Genomic DNA, 13,847 nt, shown 5'->3' on the forward strand with positions numbered 1-13,847 from the left:
ACTCCCCCCACCCCAACTGCTCCACCCTTGTCCTCTCCCGGCCATATGGGCCATGCAGCTCCGTTCGCAGCACTGACTGTGGTACCCTCCTGGAGCTGGGACCACTCTGTCCCATCTGCTACCATGGGCGCAGCAGGGGCAGGGCTAAGGTCTAGCACCTCCCAGCTCACCCCTTTCAGGCCCCGGATTAGCTGTTAGCACCGCAGAGCCAGAGTGCTAGCCCGTTCCCTCTAATCACTGGTGACAGGGCACAGTGTCCTCTTCAGAAGCCGACTCCTTTAGCCCCCCAAAGCCTTGTCAGAACCACAGGCTTCCCACAAGTCCCATCCCTCATGCTCCTCAGGACACAGTAGTAACCCCCCTTCTGAGGGCCCTGTGCTGAAGCCCTTATGTTGGGCAGGGCCGTGTGCCTGTAGCGGTGGACTTTGCTTAGCAGTGCTCCCCAGCGTCAGGGTTACAGACCTGGGGCTGCGCTACTTGGAAGGCGGATTCTCATGAGCAACGGGATGTCCCGGCACTGACCCTCTCCCAGACCCTGCTTCCTTCCTGGTCCTTTACACTCAGCCCTTCCACCCCCTCATTCTTCCAGCTGTATTCCCATCATGCCTCCCGCTGACCCCCATTTCAGGTACGATCCCCCAAAGAGCACAAGGGTCAGATTTCTCTCTGAGCTGACTGGTGCCATCACAGGGTCAGCATCTCTCATGCCACCACCCCCTTCAGCCCTAACAACAAAGTCACTTGTTTTAACGTTCTTGGGGGAGCTGGGTCACAAGACCCAGGGGAGTAGGATGAATGGCCTTCATCGGTGGCCTCGTGCCTCTGCAAAGGCAGTGGGCCATTGGTAGTAGGACTGACCCCAAGCAGGGATCCTTCCACCCCTTCCCTGCCATACCCCAAAGTTCCACCAGGAGATTCTTCTGGTACCCAACCCTGCAAGTCTTAGCTGCATTGTCCCATGCCTCACCTCGTTCATCCCGGGGCTCCTCCGCCTTACACTACAGCCTTGCTTTACCGTGGGATGATGCCTGGCCTTTGGTGTAGTTATCTGTGTGATTTCTTCCCCAGTCCCAGGCACAGGAAGGAGCACTGCTTTACATTGAGGCTCTTTTGGTGATGGGATAGTAACCTTACACCTGCCCTGCATTTTGAGTGGGAGCAGTTGTGTATGGAAACCCAGATGGTAGAGATGGAGCAGACATAACACTGTGCACTTAGTCTAGCCCTCACCCTGTGTCTGTCCTGTACAAGTGTTGCAAACAGCAGGTGCCTTTTCTTGCCCTGAGATGTTTTTGGAGATGTCAACGCTTGCTACGGCTTTCTCCCTGTATGGGTTGTGGGATCCAGCGGCACAGTCTGTGTTCTTTGTAGAGGACAAGGTGTGTATATATTTTATACCTCGATGTATTACTATAAATGGGGTTATTGACGCCTCATGCTGTACATGTTTTCCAATGGACGTGTCTGTTCCTTGTGCTGTCTTCATAAATAAACACATCAAAATGAAACGGAGAAGTGGGGCTGCTCTGTATGAGGAGGGATTGCACACGGCGGGGCAGGCAGCCGATGGGGAAGAAGCCAGGGTCTGGGGTGGTGGGAAGAGCCTCCCCCATAGACACCAAATGTTTCACCCCACTGAGGCAGGCTGCGGTGCACGAAGCCCCAAAGGAGGGAGGCTGGCTTTTAGCAGAGCAGGGGCAGCTGGTGGCTCCAGTGACTGGACTCTACCTAGCACACATCCTTCTGATCCTGCGGGCGAAGGTCAGTAGGTTGCAGCCACAGGGGGGTTGGTCCCTGAAGACATCTAGGATTAGGATGGTCTGAGAAGCCAGGCAGCGGACCTAGGACTTGCTGTCCTGCTCAAGCCTTTGAGGACCACGATTGAAAGGAAGGAAGCAGAGGTCAGAGCCACAGTGTTCAGGAGAGCCCTGGCAGACCAGGCCAGCGCTGTACCTCTCGGCCCCATGACAAGGAGGCAGCAGACTAGTGGGAACAATCAGCAACCATCACTAAACATCCCCTCCACAGATGAGGGGGGGGCCTGCAGACACCAGCAAGAAGTCCTAATGAACCCCATTCACTCACTATTCCTAGGACTCCCCCATCACTGCAGTATCTGAGCACCTCATCCCTGCCTGTATTTACCTGTAACCCACACCCTTTCTGGGTGTGGTGTTCTGGTCTCTCTAGTGACTTCGAGACCACTTAGAGAGACAGCCCTCAGAAATGCCAAGGAGAGGGCATGCACTAATCCCGGCCTGCCCAGGGAGCTCAGCCCTTATCTAGCTCCAGTTGGGAAGCCCAGCTGTGAACCAGCTCCAGGAGTGAGGAAACTGAGCCATGTCACCCCCCGCTTTTCCACAACAAATGTGGAGGGAGATGCTGGCCCAGGGGTCCGGGCATGCAGCCGGGAGGTGGGAGACTGGATGGCACCTTGGCCTCATTTGGAGCCATGGCTTGACCCCAGGCACCCCAGGTCATGGGTGACTGCTCCAACTACTGTGCTAGTGAGTGCAAGGGGGGGAGGCAGCACCCCACCTTGGCTGTGTTTGGGGGGGGACCCAATTGTCTGTAAAGGCCAAGCAGCTAAGGCTCTGCAGTTGAGGCCTAGTTTGGGGATCTGCCAGGCCGCAGGCTCTGAGGTCAGGACTCAGGTGTCTGGGCACATGCCCACGCATGCAGGCATCTACAGGGTGAGGGGGCAGCTGATCGGGGGCTTGGGGGATCTACTTTTGTAGTTAGGTCCCTTAATCCCTTTGCAGCAGCTTCTATACTGGGTAATGGATAGGCATCCTTTCTGGTAATGCTGTTCAGTTTTCTATAATCCACCACCATCCCAAGAGCTCCAGTCTTCTTATGCACCAGCACCACATGTTGTTCATTAGTCCCACAGATGAACTTTGGGAATCATATCTTCAAGGTATGGAACCATTTGCCCTCTTGCTCCTTCTATCTGAACTATACTGCCAATTGCCTGTAACTTTCAATAAGATAAGTGGTCATTACAGAGTTTCACATATGCAAGTAACTTGAGAACCAGCATCTATTAGGCACATACTCTTTACTCCATCTAGGTATACATAGCCATGATAAGCAAGTCCCGCTAACTGCCAGATGGCCCCACTAACCCATTTGGGTAACATCTGTCTCCTGAACCGACTGACTAGCAGCCTTGCTCTGAGAGGTGTTAGTTTCTCTTCTTCCTGGCTCAAACTTGTTCTGATTTGAATGTCTACCAGTCAACTGCTGATGTATTAAATTTGTGTCAGGAGAATTCTGACATTCATTTTGAAAATGTCCTATTTGCCCACACTTAAAACATAAAGGATTTATTCTGTTAAATCTTGGTATTGCTTGTTTATTACATTCTTTGGGTCTTTGAGGAGTAAATTGTGTATCTGCAATGGACGTTTCAGAACTTGGCTGGGTCAACTGCAGTCCTACCAACTGCTGCTCAGCCTGCAGCTATTTCTCCTTCCAGGCTATTGCAGTGACTTCTTCATGGGCACTGGGAGTATTTTCATATGCCATCATCAACTGCAAACTACTCTACTCAATGGCCTTCCTTTTCCTTCTAGTTCTTGTTGAAGTTTTCTGTTTATGAGAGTGCTGCCTTTCAATGGATCTCAGCTCAAAAAGGAGTGTGGCATAAGAGACTCTTTTTTTTCCTACCACTACAATTAATCCCTTTTAATAAGAGCGCATTTAATAAGGATTTATGCCAACAACCATGGAAAAATTGATTTTGTATATAAAAGAGTCCAATTCAGTATCTTACCCCACCAGCCTCCTAAACTTCTTGGGCTAATCTGTGTAGTCTAGCCAGGTACGCAGAAGGTGGTTCTCTAGTGAGCCTCAAGGGGCCAGCAGCCGGAACCCCAGAGCAGCGGGCTGAGCAGGGCTGGCGACCAGGACCCCAGAGCGGCAGCGGACTGAGTGGCTCAACCTGCTGCCGGTCTGGAGTTCCGTCCGCCGCCTCCTGCCAGCCAAGGTTCCAGCCGCTGGCTTCACTCAGGCTGCTGCCGGCCCGGGGTTCCGCCCATCCAGGCCAGCAGCGGGCTGAGCGGGACCGGTTGCCAGGACCTCAGCGTGCCATTAAAAATCGTCTTGTGTGCCATAGGTTGTCGACCCCTGACCTAGTCTGTCTGTCAGCCACAGGTGTAACCACAGCCTGTGTCTCAGTTTTGAACCCTCTGTCAGAATACACAGAAAATCTGTGATTCCTGCACTGAGGTACTCTGGGCACAGAGCCACTGGATATAAATGGCAAAACCTCAAAATGGATAGAAGTCACATCCTGTTGCTCCCCTAGCTTCTTCAACACACATTTCCTTCCTATGTGTCTCACAGAATCTTCAAATTCACAGAGAATCAAATCTTTTTGTTCTCCCTTCACGTGCCTCATATTAGTCAATACCCAAAGATTCTAATAGCCCTCTTCATTTCTGCTGTACATACTATCAACAGGGGACACATCACTGACCAAAATGGTCCTATAGGGATCTAACACTAACTGTGTACAAGTTTCCATTATCTTAATAATATTAATACAGTGCACAAATTCAATAATATTCACCACCACCACATTCTTGTATAACTAATGGCAATATTCCTCAAAAGAATTCAGAGGTGAGCCTTGAGCAATCCTCAAGTCCCTGTCTGTTCGGGTGCCAATTTGAAACCTCATTTCATTTCCCGTCTCCAGCGCCTTAAATAAAAAACCCAACTCCCATAGAAAGTAGCTGGAGACTCAGAGTTCAGTCTCTAAGGATTTTCAGCAAGGACTGCACAGGATCAACCTCCCCACATTCAAGTCCCAAAAGGAACTGAAATGATTTTAATTAAATAACTTTATAAAGTCTTATGATAGAGACAAATAATCATCTAATTTTTACAGCATGACATGGCTATTTTATAATCCACAGACATTACCTTCACAGTTATACATAAAAACAAATAAAGAAAACTAATTAAAATCTGAACAGTTCAGTCCCCACAGAAATAGTGAGAAGTTCCCAAATGCTTAGATTTTGTTCATCCAAGTCTTAGTTACAGTCTTTGATCACCAAATCTAGACAGTGTGCTGAGTCTAAAACATCATCTTCCCTCCATTGCTTGTAGGAATCTTCAGCTGGAATCCAGGCAGACTCTTCCTCTGCTGAAATTCCTGCTAGCCAGCCAGCTGACTAACCAACCACTCAGTTACGTGACTAGATTTAAAGAAAACCCTGTTACAAGAAAATACAAAACTGAGAATAGCAAACTAGAAATGAGTCTTTCCTCATTACTGCATTTAAAGAAAAGTTGGTGACTCAGACGAGTTGAGACAATGTAACTAGAACAGTTTGGCTAAAATCAAAACAACATTCAAAACATACAATTAAAATAGAAGTGATTTTCGGTCCCATGCATCCCTGTTAGAGGATTCACTCACCTGCTGCAAAATGCTTCAGAGTTAGGGGCAGCAATCTGCTTCCTGCTCCTGGGCTCAGCTTCTTCTCCCAACTCACCCAGGGCACGTGGCCTTCTGCAAAGCAGCTGCCCTGACTGCTTGCCCTCCTGGAGTCTCATCCCAGCAATGGGGAACCTATTGGAGCAGACCCAGAGCTATCACCCCCAATTCCAAAAGCTTCTGGATGTGAAATGCTTAATCTGCCTAGCAACAGTGACCCAGACCCAACTCACTCCTACCTCCCCCAAGTGGGTCTCTTAAAGAGATATCTCCCTATTAGGCACATGGGTTACATTAGCAGAGTGTGGAAGCCCTGGGTTCCCTGGATGGTGGTGGGACTGCCTTGGGGCCACAGACGCAGGGAGCCAGGCTCCCAGCTCCATGGAAAGAAATCTGGCAGCTCTGAGCTCCTGCTTGAGCCAGGGCACTGAGGGTTTCTAGGCTACTGTGATGGTGCTGCCTATGGGAGCCAGCTGAGGTCACTCAATTAGGGTGAACTGCAAACAAAATAGGGCAGACAAACCCCAGAAGCTGGTGGTTATTCCAATACTTAGATTTACCAAGCCAGCATAGATAACTTGAGACCCTTAATTCTAAGGCAAAGAAGTTCTTCCCCAAAGATTTTAGCCCCTCATCTTAAAGCATCATTTCTTTAAAATCGTGAGGCCCCCTTAGCTAATCGAAATTTCCATCTGTTCCCATTCACAAGTGTCTGACCCGAGGTTACCCCCTGTAACTACTTCTGTTATATGTACCTCCTTATAAACATGGCTGTTAACTAAAGGGCTAGTTGAAATCATAACAGCTTCTATAGTACCTCACTGGTTACTCCCATTCACATCACTCCAGGGACACTTAGCAAGAGTTCATGGCCGGATGCCTGCTGCCTCATCAATCCTTGCTCTTAGCAGTTCTCTGTGCAGGGCCTGGTACCCAGCAGAGTATGGAACAGCCAAACTGCAATGGGTGGATACCACACTTACTGCTCACTTAAAGAATCAGCATGAAGACATTCCTTTCCCAACACCATTGTCTTCCCAACAAGCTGGCCAAACACAGCCACTTGGCTATAGGACTGCTTAACTTTTTTAACAGCTCTTACTCCATCTGAGACCTTTTCAAAGCTATCCACACTAGATCTTTCAGAAGGAAAGTCAGTGGATCCATTTACAACTGAAAATTTCTGGCTGTTAGGAACTGAAACTTCCTTGATTAAGCAGCAAAGAATCCTGTGGCACCTTATAGACTAACAAACATTTTGCAGCATGAGCTTTCGTGGGTGAATACCCACTTCGTCGGATGCAAGTAGTGGAAATTTCCAGGGGCAGGTATATATATGCAAGCAAGAAGCAAGCTAGAGATAACGAGGTTAGTTCAATCAGGGAGGATGAGGCCCTGTTCTAGCAGTTGAGGGGTGAAAACCAAGGGAGGAGAAACTGGTTCTGTAGTTGGCAAGCCATTCACAGTCTTTGTTTAATCCTGAGCTGATGGTGTCAAATTTGCAGATGAACTGAAGCTCAGCAGTTTCTCTTTGAAGTCTGGTCCTGAAGTTTTTTTGCTATAGGATGGCCACCTTAAGATCTGCTATTGTGTGGCCAGGGAGGTTGAAGTGTTCTCCTACAGGTTTTTGTATATTGCCATTCCTAATATCTGATTTGTGTCCATTTATCCTTTTCCTTAGAGACTGTCCAGTTTGGCCGATGTACATAGCAGAGGGGCATTGCTGGCATACGATGGCGTATATTACATTGGTGGACATGCAGGTGAATGAACCGGTGATGGTGTGGCTGATCTGGTTAGGTCCTGTGATGGTGTCGCTGGTGTAGATATGGGTATTCACCCACGAAAGCTCATGCTGCAAAACGTCTGTTGGTCTATAAGGTGCCACAGGATTCTTTGCTGCTTTTACAGATCCAGACTAACATGGCTACCCCCCTGATACTTCCTTGATTAAATCACTTTCACACCCTTTAGCTGTAGCAAGCTGCTTGCACAGATTACCATGAGGATTCCTTTCCCCAGGAGCTTCTCTAAGCAACAATTCATCCCGTCAAGGTTCCTCCCCCACTCTGAACTTTAGGGTACAGATGTGGGGACCGGCATAGACACTTCTAAGCTTAATTACTAGCTTAGATCTGGTAACACTGCCACCATCCAGAAATTTTAGTGTCTGGATCACTTTCTGTCCCCCCAAAACCTTCCCCTCCCTGAGCAGCCTTGAGAGGCTTTTTCACCAAGTTCCTGGTGAACACCGACCCAACCCCTTGGATCTTAACACAAGGAGAATTTAACCATCCCCTTCCCTTCTCCCACCAATTCCTGGTGAGTCCAGATCCAATCCCCTTGGATATTAATACAAGGGGAAAAAATCAATCAGGTTCTTAAAAAGAAAGCTTTTAATTAAAGAAAGCAAGGTAAAAATTATCTCTGTAAAATCAGGATGGAAAATACTTTACAGGGTAATCAGATTCATATAGCCCAGAGGAACCCCCTCTAGCCTTAGATTCAAAATTACAGCAAACAGAGGTAAAATCCTCTCAGCAAAAAGGAACATTTACAAGTTGAGAAAACAAAAATAAGACTAACACGCCTTGCCTGGCTATTACTTACAAGTTTGAAACATGAGAGACTGATTCAGAAAGATTTGGAGAGCCTGGATTGATGTCTGGTCCCTCTTAGTCCCAAGAGCGAACAACCCCCAAACAAAAAGCACAAACAAAAGACTTCCCTCCACCAAGATTTGAAAGTATCTTGTCCCCTTATTGGTCCTCTGGTCAGGTGTCAGCCAGGTTTACTGAGCTTCTTAACCCTTTACAGGTAAAAGAGACATTAACCCTTAACTATCTGTTTATGACAACCCCTCAGAGAAATTCTTCTCTTACCCTCTTCACCTAGGGCTTGCTCTAAAGCAGGGGTCGGCAACCTATGGCACGCGTGCCAAATGTGGTACGCGAGCCAATTTTTAATGGCATGTGGGGCGGGCTGAGCTGCTCAGCCCACTGCCACTCTGGCGCTTTCTGCCACCAGCTCCTGCCAGCTGGGGACCCTCAGCCAGTCCCACTCAGCACCCACTGCCGGCCTGGGAGAAGGAACCCCAGGCTGGCAGGGGGCTGAGACCCCAGCTGGCAGGAGCCCACAGCTGAAACCCCAGAGCGGTGACAGGCTGAGCCGCTCAGTCTGCAGCCGCTCTGGGGTTCCCGCTGCTGGCCCTTTGCCAGCCAGGGTCCCCCCGCTGCGGCAGCCCCACTTATCTTGCGCAGGCGCCCTTCCAGACAGGGTCCAGGCCTGCGACCCTGCTCAGCCCTACCGGGGCAGCTCACTCACCTCAGCTGCCAATCTGGGGTTCCAGTTACTGACCTCCACCCTTGCTCAGCCTGTTTTCTGGCCTGGAGTCCCTGCAGGCCACCCTGGGCTCTTCTGGCCTTGGATCACTGCTCTGCAGCTTCCGCGCTGTGGCCCACTGTTCCCAGCCTGGGACAGTGAGGGTTGCACACAAGGGAAGAGGGGCTGCAGCTCAGCACCCCCATCTTAAAATTGCTTATCTCAGCCCACATTGCGTTTGACCTTGTGCCTGCCTTCTATCGCCATTTTTTTCCCCACTGAGAGTTGAAGGGAACATTTGACAAAATGGCAGCTCCTAAGAAAGTGAAGCTAGATGTCTGATCATTTCAGCCTGCTTGGACAGATGCATTTGGGTTTATTGAAAAGAAGGACTGTGCTATTTGTGCTTTCTGTTATTGAAGTGTTGTTTGTCGCACGTCAAGTGTTCGATGACATTTTGAAACGAAGCACGAGAACTTTTTTTGATGAAGCAGACAAGACTGAATCAATCAAAAAGGCAGTAGCAGCCTATGAGAAGCAAAGCAGTGTTTTTAAAAGCTTATGTGTAAGTAAAAATCAAGCTACAGAAGGAAGTTACAAGATTGCACAGTACTTGCAAAAAACAGAAAGCTGTTTACAGATGGGGAATATATAAAAGAAGTTTTTCTCAGCAGTTCGGAGATTTTGTTCAATGATTTGCCAAATAAAAATACAATCCTATCTAGAATAAAAGAACTGCCCATCTCTGCCAGAACAGTTGAGAGATGCATAAGTGAAATGGCAGAAAACATTAAGGAAAAGCAGATGACTGCATTGAAAGACATAGTTTTAGTGTTGCAATTGATGGGAGCGTGGATATAAACGACATTCCACGGTTTGCAGTTGTTGCAAGATAGTGTGCTTCCAATGAAATCCAAGAGGAACTTTGTTGCCTAAAACCCCTGCATGGCACAACAAACGGGGAAGATATACTGGAAAGTTTTGTAAACCATTTTGAAGAACGAGGAGTTGACATCAGAAAAATATTTTGTGTGACAACAGATGGTGCTCCTGCCGTGGTTGGAAAACAGAAGGGATTTGTAAAGTTGCCTGAAGATCAAATTGGCCATCCAACAGTCAAATTTCACTGTATTATCCATTAAGAAAACCTATGTGCTAAAATTTCTAATTCAGAGCTTAATAATGTGATGAATACAGTGGTGCGAATTGTGAATTTCCTTGTTGCTCGATTTGCTTTGACTCGCAGACAATTTCAAGCACTGCTAGAAGAGATGGACAGTGCTTATAACGACATCCCACTTCACAGCAACATTCGGTGGCTAAGTGGTGGCAAGGTTTTGGTGTGCTTTGTAAACTGTTTTGATGCAATCAAGGCCTTTTTGTCGGAAAAAGAACAAAACTACCCCGAACTGGAAGATGACAAATGGCTGTGTAAGCTCATGTTTCTAACTGACATCACAGCTCACCTAACCCGAACTCAACCTCTGTCTCCAGGGTGCAGAGCAAACAGTTCTGGATCTTTATGAAGCCTGGAAAGCATTTGTTGTGAAACTAGCAGTTTTTTCCAGGGATATTCAAACTTCTACTTTCCGCTATTTCCAACTCATAAAAGAGCTATCGACATGTTGCACTGTCAATGTCGATGAGATTGGAAAGTACATGCAAGAACTGGAATCAGAATTTTCTGACAGATTTCAAGATTTCCAGCGATTTGGCCCAATGCTTTCTTTTCTAATTAAATCTGAAAAGTTCAAGGAAAGTGACTTGGATTTGTCTGTATTTCAGTGGATGGGTGTTGAAGATTTTGAAATGCAACTCATTCAGTTAAAAAGCTCAGAATTGTGGACATCAAAGTTTGTGGATCTGCAGAGCGCACTTGAAGCCACCGAGAGAGATCATGGGGCCTCTATTCAGACCTGCTGGACATCCCTGCCAGTGAAATTTAACTGTTTGAAGAAAATTGCGTTTGCAATGCTTTCAGCATTTGGATCCACATACCTGTGTGAACAGGTATTTTCACACACGAAATCTGTCCTCTGTCCCTCTCGGAGCCGGTTAACAAGTGATCACTCAGAAGCCTGTGTGCAGCTTAAAGTATCCAAATACGTGCCAGACATTGGAAAACTCAGCAAGAAAAAGCAAGGGCAAGGATCACACTAAACTGATTAAATTAAAATGCAGATCTTATTTTAAATAAAGCTTCTGAAACATTTTGAAAACCTTGTTTACTTTACATATAACAGTAGTTTATACTGCGCCGGCTCCTGCCCAACCATGGCAGGAGCACAGTCAATGAGGTTATATATTATAGACTTATAGAGAGACCTTCTAAAAAACGTTAAAATGTATTACCGGCACGCGAAGCCTTAAATTAGAATGTATAAATGAAGACAGCACAATACTGCTGAAAGGTTGCCGACCCCTGTGTTAGAGCCTCAAAGCCTTTGCAAAGCCAGCTAAGATCACGGGCAGCGGGGCTGGATACCTGCAACATAAGCAGCTGCATCCTTGTACCCCAGATCTCAGGGGATGCTTTTTATTAGTAGGTATCATCTGTGGAAAGTTCTCTACACAACACATTGACCCCAAGCAAATCAAGTGTATTATTGTTTGAATAGCACCTCGAGGGCCTACCTGCAATCAGAGCTTGTGCTGGGGGCTTTCCAGGCACAGTAATTGACAGTCCCTGGTCTAGATCTTACAGGCTAGACACACAAAGGAAGGATTTCTATCCCCATTGTACAGACATGGAACTCAGACACAGAGAGGCTACGTGACTCGCCCACAATCACCCAGGGAGTCTGGCAGAGCCAGGAACCGAACCTGGGTTCTCCTGAGTCCCAGTCCTTACAGCCTAGCCTAGGGGAGGGAGCCAATTTTGCACACTAGTTCTAGGGTTGGTCTGTTACTAAAAGCCAGATTCAATCATTTCTGTATCTGGTTTTTGAACCTTTCAAAATCTCAAACTGCATCAGGGAAAAAATGTGTCAAATACAGGCTAACCAGTTCCAGAAGGGAAAATGAACCACAAGCAAGTGAAAACCAGGCTGAAGCGCATGGAACAATGGGAATGGTGTATAACAAAGAGAATTACAGTCACACTCTCTCCATGTCTGATCTAGTTTAATAAACCAGACTGACCCGCTATTCTGAGGAGAAGTAAATTATCATTAGCGAGAGTTGCCTTCAGTTTGTCTCCTCTTTGACCAGGCTGCCAGATCTGTGTATTTAAGTCCCAAGCGTTTTCTCTGCCTTCACTATACTGTGGGTATCAAACTTGTTATGAGGTCTGAACAGCAAAAGGCTCTTCTAGAGCTCTTCAGAAGAGCGAGTGCTGCGGGACATAGCCGTGATGTCAACAGTTAAAACCTACGAGGCTTTAAAAGGGGATTTGTAGGAAAAAATGGTTCCTAATTGAAGCAAAATGGCTCTGTCCGGGCATCCCTGATCACTGGTGTGACCAGCATTCCCTGGGGGTCTAGAGTTCACAGCTTTGCTGCTACTCTAGTGCTAGGGTTCTTTGGATCACAGAGACCCCAGACACAATCAGGCCTGGCTGTGCCAGGTGCTGCACATACCCAGAGACACACCCTGCAGAAGTCAGGCCCTGCCCTGCAGAACAGCAGACAAAGGCCAGGCAGGGACTTGCCCAAGATCACCCAGCAGGTCAGTGGCAGAACCAGGGCTGGCTCTACAGTTTTTGCCACCCCAAGCAGCGCGCTGAATTGCCGCCCTGGGCGGGGCGGGGGGGGGGGGGCAGTCCGTGTGCCCTTAGGGCGGCAGGCGCGTTTCCGCGGCGGAGGCAATTCGGTGGCAGCTTCTATGTTTAGTTGAAGGCGCCCCGGATACTCCGAAGTCCTTCTCCTCCTCTGTTACTTCCAACTGATGTGTCCCCAATTTATAACCAAAATTCTTGTTATTAATCCCTAAATGCATGACCTTGCACTTTTCACTATTAAATTTCATCCTATTACTATTACTCCAGTTTTCAAGGTCATCCAGATCTTCCTGTATGATATCCCAGTCCTTCTCTGTGTTAGCAATACCTCCCAGCTATTAGCACATTCCCACTTTTTGTGCCAAGGTCAGTAATAAAAAAGATTAAATAAGATTGGTCTCAAAACTGATCCCTGAGGTATTCCACTAGTAACCTCCTTCCAGCCTGACAGTTCACCTTTCAGTACGACCCGTTGTAGTCTCCCCTTTAACCAGTTCCTTATTCACCTTTCAATTTTCATATTGAGCCCCATCTTTTCCAATTTAACTAATAATTCCCCATGTGGAACCGTATCAAATGCCTTACTGAAATCGAGGTAGATTAGATCCACTGCATTTCCTTTGTCCTTTGCCTCTGGGGGCACATCATCCAAGCGTCCCTGTCCAGCTGCCGGAGGGGAGGCCCTGCCACAGGGGGGATGGAGCAGCTGGAGCAGCTCAATGGCCCTGAGCGTGCAGAGCAAGGGGCATTCATCTGGCAGCCTGGCAGGAGCTGAAGCCAAAGCACCCCGTGGGCGCCTGACAAAGGGGGTGAACAGACACCTGGGTTCAGAGGCTGCTCTCAGGGCAATTCTGTGTAAATGCACTGACCCTGCAGACCAGACTTTGGTGCTAGGGGAACAGCGGGGAGAGTCCTTGGAGACAGAATGATGAGGTTCGACCCAAAGCCCACTGGAATCAGAGGACAGACCCATCGACATCAGTGCTCATTAGATTGAACTCCTACTGAGGATCTTGCTGAGTCACTATTCTAGGCCTGCGTTTTCCCTGCCAGGGAGCGCTGCACCGCGAGGCTGCTCAGTGCAGTTAGGAGGTGGCCAGGGTCACAGGCTGCTCACCTGGAATTTGTACGGAGACCCCATGAATTCCATCAGCCAGGTGATCCTTCCCACTGCCCTCAGCCGCCCATGCACCTCCTTGGATGTGGTCCAGGGGAGCAGGACCTGAGAGAAACAAATTGGGACAAATTACTAAGGAGAAGTACCAAAAAATAGCCAAAGCACATAGGGAGAAAATGAGCAAGGCTAAGGCAAAAACGAGTTCTAACTGGCAAGGGACATAAGACAATCATAAGCCA

General features: G+C 48.0%; 1 protein-coding gene across 3 annotated transcripts in view; it reads right to left on the bottom strand.

Moving 5' to 3' along the window:
* Positions 1-4,926: 4,926 nt before the first annotated feature.
* LOC120404740 overlaps positions 4,927-13,847 on the bottom strand; it is a 58,522-nt gene continuing 49,601 nt past the window's right edge. The window contains exons 6-9 of one of the 3 annotated variants that reach the window (XR_005598140.1): positions 13,609-13,713; positions 6,270-6,409; positions 5,435-5,587; positions 4,927-5,210 (exon numbers count right to left, since the gene is read on the bottom strand). The gene's annotated coding sequence lies outside the window, so the exon portion shown is untranslated. Of the gene's footprint in view, positions 5,229-5,434; positions 5,588-6,269; positions 6,410-13,608; positions 13,714-13,847 lie in introns of all 3 variants that reach the window. The other 2 variants (XR_005598141.1, XR_005598142.1) reach the window with 2 other exon arrangements.

This window comes from Mauremys reevesii, linkage group 4 (genome assembly GCF_016161935.1).
Source record: "Mauremys reevesii isolate NIE-2019 linkage group 4, ASM1616193v1, whole genome shotgun sequence".
Classification (NCBI taxonomy): domain Eukaryota; kingdom Metazoa; phylum Chordata; order Testudines; family Geoemydidae; genus Mauremys; species Mauremys reevesii.